At 40.6% G+C, this 7,676-nt stretch overlaps 1 non-coding gene across 1 annotated transcript; it reads right to left on the reverse strand.

Annotated features, from left to right (window-relative positions):
* Nucleotides 1-5,516: 5,516 nt before the first annotated feature.
* On the reverse strand, nucleotides 5,517-5,598 carry TRNAS-GCU. The gene has a single exon. It is a non-coding gene; the product is annotated as a tRNA-Ser (tRNA).
* Between the last annotated feature and the right edge of the window lie 2,078 nt (nucleotides 5,599-7,676).

The raw sequence follows: 7,676 nt of genomic DNA on the forward strand, positions 1-7,676 counted from the left end.
TCTTGAAGGCCAGTTGCTCTGGGACTGCCACCTCCACGAATGATCCTTCCTGTGCAGTGACTCGAGCCACAGTCGGAGGTGGGGGGTCGGCCAAGGATGGAGTGTTTGCCACAGAGGACGGAGCCTCAGTCAACGGCCGGGAAACAGAGGAGGTGGCGCCGACATGATGCCTTCTGGAGGAAGGACGATAGGCGTTCTTCTTGCCCTCTTTCTCCAGTCTCGACCACTTAGAAGGAAGAGGACGATGCGGCGACCCGAAGTCAATCTTCTTCCCTTTCATAGGGGAGCGACCCATGGTTGATCGAAAGGAGTGGGAAAGGACATAAGGAGTAGGGCGCTATTTATAGGGTTTCGAGGGAGAAGGAAGGAATATGAACGGCCTTGGCGAATCAGGAAAATAACGAGAGATCTGGGCGTTACTCGTCCATTAAGGGCAATGTAGAGAGAGATTTGCGGACCAAGGAAATAAAGCTGTTACTTTCCGATATCCGAGTTAGAGGACCGGATATTGGAAAGTGAGGGACTAGTTGATGGGGTATGGACCCCGGCCCAAGAAGGATAGAGAAAGTCCAATGGAGAAGCTCAAAGAAAAAGGGAAGCCCAAGAAGAACGAAATACGACCCAAGGAGTGGGAGTCCGAGAAGTAACAAGGCCTGAAAGAGACTCGGACCGAGTCCGGAAGTCGGGCCGACCCCGAGGTCGGGACAAGGACTCGGCCAAGAGGGTAGAGAGCCATTGGAAGGTATTAAAGAGAGCATTGAAGAGCCCAGCCAAGGAGCCGTTGGGAGGCCCAGTAACGGCAGCCCAACGGCCCTGCGATATAATTGACATTCACGACCCCTTAATGTACTTTAAAATCGAATTAAAGGAGGGCCTACTATATAAAGGCCCCTCCAAAGATGTAAAACAGGCGAGTCCATGCCCAGAGAATAGATAAACACTTTTTACTACTCTTATTCATTCGTTTCTATTTTTCTAGCTTTATTGAAAGGTAAATCCACCAACCAAAGTTGTGTTGGACCTCCATGGGCCCAAAAACCCTAAAACCAACAATTATTATTATTATTATTATTATTATTATTATTATTATTATTATTATTATTATTATTATTATTATTATTGTTATTATTATTATTATTATTATTATTATTACTATTACTATTATTTATAATTTTTTATAGTTAATTTGAAATAATTAATTAATTTATATATATTTTATATATTATTGCTATAAGTTGTTTTTAAGAAACATTGTTTAATTTTAGGTTGTTTTAATTATTAAATTTGTTTTATTATTTGAATTCTGACAGTCCAATAATTTCTTCTTAATAATAATAATTGTAAGAACAACAACAACAAAAACAACAACAACAACAGTAGTTTAGTTATACTTGATTAGTAGGAGTTTAATAATTGCTAGATTAGTTATATATGAAGTCTACTTTATTTGAGCTTTTAACTGTAATTTATTTAAGTTATTTAATAAAAGATAAAAGATTTAGTCTGGTCTTGGTCGATTTGTATGGCATACAAAGTCCCAGATTGTCTAATCAACACATCGCGAGAAAGGAGATCGTCCAGAGGCCATGGCGAGCGCATTTCAGGGCATTCAAATGACTCTCTGATCTAAAGCTATATAAATAGAAGATATTGCGGTTGAGGGGATCATCATATTGAACACTGGACATCAATTCCGTCAGGAGGTAATTTTCCAGTAGGCGACGATGATTTCCAGTCTGCAACAGCTCTTGGTCGGTGGTAGCTTGAAGCCTGAGCAGTGTTAATTCCTTGGTGACTGCAGTGAATTTCGTTCGTTGGCTCATCGAAGCATTAATTTGGTTTGGCAGCAACAATTTTGTTCGGTAACAACCATTCGTGCAGAGCTATCACTGCTTTTATTTCCTTCAATTCAAATTACAATTTCATTCGTTAATTTCCCATATTTTAGTTTGTTAGTTAATTTCCAAGCTACTGCTAAGATTTTAAGATTTATTACTTTTGTTTTTAGTGGTTGATGTTAAAATGCTAGGTTTTCGAGCCAACTCGAGGAAACGTTTGTGGTACTCCACCACCGTTGATACCCCTTGTTGAAGGTGAAGGAACTCTTCGCACATGGCCACCCTCACGTGAGACAGGTAGAACCTCTCTCGCAACTTATCCTTCAACGCCAACCAATCAAACCCTGGTTCCTCTAGGCACGCCGGGCCTTCATGCACCCACCAAAGGTCCGCCTCGTGGCTAAATTAGAAAGTAGCAAACTCAAAACGGCGGTCTTCCGGGCAACCAACCACCGTGAAAATCTTATCCAAAGACATGATCCACTCCTCAAGCAGAACGGGGTCTTCTTCCCCAGCGAAGACGGGCGGCCTATGACCCGAAACTAGACGGCCCATGTCCCGATTCCCGACAGGCGGCGACGGAGGGTTGTTGTTGTTGTGCAAAAGGGCGTTGCTTAACGTCTGCATCGTCTGAGTCAGGTGCTGCAGGTTCTGAGCCAGATGCTCATTTGTAGGCGTCTCAGGTTTACGAGCACGGTGGCGAAGCAGAGCCATCAAAAGATTCTACAGAAACAACACGATTACGACAAAACACGAGGAAACTGTACACCCTTACCCGGCGCTTAAAACGAGGAAGCTAAGACTAAACAAGAACAACAAGATAAACACAACAAACGGTAAGCAAAATCACATCTCACCGCGCATCCTAAACATCTTAAGTCCTAACACTTAGGTACTTAAAGGTCAACTTAGAGTCTTAAATCACACTTAGCTTCTTAAAGTTCAATTCTTAACATCCTAGGCTCAAACCTAGGCTCTGATACCAACTGTAACACCCCCGTTTTCACCAACATTTTAAAACTTAATTTAAAGAGAATAAACAATCTAATCATCCATTAAACCATAAGCGGAAGCAAGTCTAAAACGGGGACATTATGCCACACCTAAACAACGTAGGTGCACAGGCTACACAAAGTCTAAGTCAGAGTTCAACATCTAAGGCTTACAGGCCCAAAACATAACGACTAACGAAAGGTAAAGCTACACTAGCTAAGAGTCTCCACTAGCGCGCTTGTCATCTACTCAAAACCTGTAAAAGATAAGGGATGACACCCGGTCAGCGAATAAAGCTGGTAACCCATCAATACGCGTTAAATAGCATAATATATAAGTATAATAAAAAATGTTTGAGACTGAGGAATACAATATATAGTCATTTTAAAACCAAACGAAGATCAACATCAAAGACTCATCACACTCTCAATAAAGAATGAGGATCATCAACCTCAATAAGACAACAAACCACAAACAACAAGGGACAACACAACTCTAGATGCAACCTACCATTCACAAGGTAGAGTTCATCAAAGACATGCATATAAGCAAGGAAATACACAATCACATAATGACAAATTCACGTTCTAACCTTATACCTTAGTACCACCCTTATGGCTACCCCCTGCCTTATCACAGTTCCAACCTGTACCTCCGAGTGCCACCATGTACTTCTGAGTTCTGAGTCCAACATTTTCCCGGTCTGGGACCGTCGTCCCCCACCAATCAGAATACCATTGATCTCAAGTACACGAGGGTACTGTTCAATTCATAGTCACATACCACCGATCTCATGAGCAAAGCTCGAGTAACAAAACCACCAATCTCATTCATATTCACACATAGTCATCATCATCAAGAAGACTAAGGCTCATCAATAGCCCCAATCAAGCATCAACAAAGGTTACACCGATTGGTACAAGATAACACCATAAGAATCAATCAAGAGATTTCAACAAAGTCATGAGACAATACTCAACAACAAGGACTACAATCCACATCAAAATGATTGACAACGTGAGTTGCCAACCCCAATAAGAAGGAACAAACCACACATACTAGCATAACAACATCAAACTAGCATGATCATCAAACGGGTAAACCAAAATGGTCCCAACGAACCTTCAAGACTCATATTAGCCCAACGAATCACAAGGTTGGACCCTTAGCACGATTCAAAACACCAAATCCTAAGATGGATTCCTAACTCATCGTTCTAGACATATGAAACATCAAGAAGACTCACAAAGAGCTCAATAATTTAACAACAGGAAGTTAAAGCATCAATACCAAGAAGAAAAGGATCACGGGGAACAAATTCCCGCAACCCACATAAGTGTTCTCCGCGGGTGGGGCCACGGGTAGGCCCCCACCCGTGGGCCTGCCCGCGGGGTACAAGCCAAACGCCCCACGTTCCCCGCGGGTAGGGTGGCGGGTAAGCCATTGCCCGTTGTTCCGCCCGCGGGTACAGTCCTGTACACCAAAAATTCCCTTCGAGGAAATTCATCAACAAAGCCAAGTTCAAGTCCAAAACACCCAAAATCTCACACACAACAAAGATATGACTTGAACCCAAGAATAAGCCAAGCAATGGCATTCAAGAAACCTAAATACAAGCTCTAAACATGCAGCATCACAAGATCATGCATCAAATCTCACAAATCATATCAAGAACATCAACAGAAGCCAAGAAATATCAATAGCAAGCATAAAATAGGTTTTGTATAGCATGAGTTACCTTTGTAGTCTACAACTTCTTCCTTAACACTCTCTTAAACCTCATCTTGGAGTTTTTCTTCTCCACCAACTTCTTACACAAGCCAAAACACAAGAAAGATTCTATCTTAGATAAAGACACCCAAAAGATGGCTAAAAACACTATATAGCTATGAATCTTACCCTTTCATATGCTGGGAAAGTAGAAAGTAGGAATCTTGGGATGGGATTTTGCAAAGCTAGAAGATCCTCCTTTTGGCTTGAAGAATAAGGTTTCTTTTTAGAGAGATGATGGAGTGTTTGGAACTTAGGCTAGTATGAGAAATGAATGGAATGACTTACTAAGGATAGCTTGATCAACAAAACATGGGTGAAAGGTCAATATTACCCTTACTAAGGTTGGAAGGGCAAAAAGGTAGAGGTACAACACATAAGGCAAATGGTACACTTGGTTGACTAAAGAAACTAGTCAAATTCTAGTCCCCCGACTATTAAATTTCAGGACTTTTAGGAAGAAATTACCAAGAAAGGCTAGAATTAATTTCTCAATTAATCCCAATTAGAATTTAGATTTGCGGGGTGTCACATCTGTAGCCGATTATATGACACCGAAGTTCTCAATGCACAACTCCACTTGTGTTCCACCCTTGAAGAACATAAACTTCCACATCCATCCGGCGGTACTTAGTTTAGTGCAAAGCAATCCATTTGGATGATCAATTTCGGAGGATCTACATACTCACATCACCAGTTTCATAAGAGCTTGCAGAATGTTTAGACAAGGAGTCCCGGATGAGATAGTCGTAAACATATTATTTTGTTTAATATTATTTTAAATATAGTTTTAAACAAATAAATTTCATATACTAATACTAAATTAAATATTACAAAAAAAATAGACTATAAATAAGTTGGCCCAAATATTATTAATTGAACAAAATACATAAATAATAAAAATAAAAATAAAAACATCGCCTGAGAGATTTGAACTCTCGTAGGGAAACCCCATGTACTTAGCAGGCACACGCCTTAACCACTCAGCCAAAGCAACAATTAATACTAAATAATTTCGTTGGAAATATATATAAATTAAGAGCCCATTGTGTTAGCTAGATCATAGGAAATTAAGTTTGTTGACCTCTTAATAAAAAGATAAACTACCCAGGATAACAAGTAACATCTTCAACCTAGCTCCAAGAAATGACTCAACCAGACCTGGCTCAGCGCTCACCAGAAGAGCAAGTTTTTCTGGAACGCAGTACCAAGAAACCTAAGCAAGATGGGTCGCCGCCAGCCCCGTGCCTGCCATCTCCGATGGTCAGCGTCGTCTATGAAAATCCCCTTGAAGGTGATGCAGGCTTTTTAATGCCACAATCTGGAGGATCTTTGCCGGTTACCTTCAAACAGACCTTACGAGGTGAGACCAGCATTGGGAAGACAAATGAATACTCTGATGATGATCTTGTGTCTAAAGACAACGAACCTAAGGATGACCGTGAAGATGCAGACTGCCCAACAATAGTAGTTACCAAGACGGAGAAGATGAGACTTAGAAGGCCCTGTCATTGATCACTGATTATAAGAGTTCTTGGTCGACTGATTGGATATGCATATCTTCTTCGACACCTCCATGCGATGTGGAGACCGGAAGCACATTTGGAACTAATCCCCCTAGAGCATGACTTCTTCTTGGCTAAGTTTGAATCATGACATGATTACAAATACGCCAAGTGATAAGTGCTTATTTGTCTATTTTTCCCCCCTTTCACTAAGCCATTTTGTATATAAATCTTTCCAAATTTCATGAGATTAGGACTAAATTGTGTTATTTTTCAAGGAGTTTGATTTGGAAAGCATTGGAAGAAAAGATGAGTAATATCATGCATTATTTTGGTGGATATTGGAATCAAGTGGAGCATTAAGGATACATTTAGAGTCCATGGGAGCCAAGGAAAAGCTAAGAGGATGGGCAAAACACTTCCAAGGAAGCCTAAGGGTGGTTCTTTGAATGGTCTTGGTCATTTGAGCAAACCAAAGCAAAAGAGAAGCAAAAGATCAATGCATTGCAATTCCCGACCTGCACATCGATGTCATAGTCTTTGGATCATATCTCGAGCTAAAAATGTCCAATTGAAGTGATTCTTATGTCACTGGAAATCTAAATTGAAGGGCTACAACTTTGATTCAAGCACCAAAGACTAATTCAAACTTTTTGAGGGTGGAAAATGACCTAGAAGACAGACTCAGTGCACAAGCAGTGCACACTGCCTTGTGGCCACGGGTCTGGCCACGCCCGTGGCCACTAGGCAGTGTAAACTGCATTTCTGGCCACGGGTGAAGCCACGCCCATGGCCAGCCCTCTACAACTCATATCATCTCGTTTTTGCTCTTTTAAAAGGGGATTTTTGACCCCAAAAACACATCTTTCATTTCCCTTTCATTCCTTAGTTAGGTTTAGCTCTAGTATAGCTTAGATTAGTGTAGATTTAGGTTCTTTTTCATATTTCAAGCTTGTAATCAAGGATTCAACACTTGGATTCCAAGATTTGCCATCCATTTCTTAGTGAAGTTTTCTTCCTTTTATCTCTTTCTTTTGCAAGATTTATGTTTGTTACTTATGCTTTTGTGTTCTTTATGCTAATTAATCATGAGTAGTTAGTTTATGGGCTTGAGTTAGGGTTGTATTATCTATCTTGATGCTTGATTTGTGATTATTGCAAAAAAAGGGGGAAGAACTCCAACCTAGGGTTCATGTGTTTGTGAAGGTTTTGTATTTATATCTTGTTAATGTTTGATGTACACTTTCATTAGCTTGTTTTTGGTGGATTCCTTGCCTCAACGAGAGTCGGGTGATGAATCCTCCACCCATTGCATAGACCCAATTTCTTCTTACAAAAATAGGGGAAATTGGGGGCTTTAGATGCTTTCTGTGATTGATGGGCTTGGAATTGATTCACCACGAAAGTGGGGCAATTCCTTGTTCTAATCCTTGTTTATTAATCACGAGAATGGTTCGTAGACTAGGATACCTACGTGCATTCCCGCTTGATTCTTTGGTTACTTGTTCTCCCTAATCCCTTAAGTTGTTAAAGCATCTAGATGATAATGCTCCCTAGCTTGAGTTCTATT

Source organism: Ipomoea nil, unplaced genomic scaffold (genome assembly GCF_001879475.1).
Source record: "Ipomoea nil cultivar Tokyo-kokei standard unplaced genomic scaffold, Asagao_1.1 scaffold2928, whole genome shotgun sequence".
NCBI classification, from domain to species: domain Eukaryota; kingdom Viridiplantae; phylum Streptophyta; class Magnoliopsida; order Solanales; family Convolvulaceae; genus Ipomoea; species Ipomoea nil.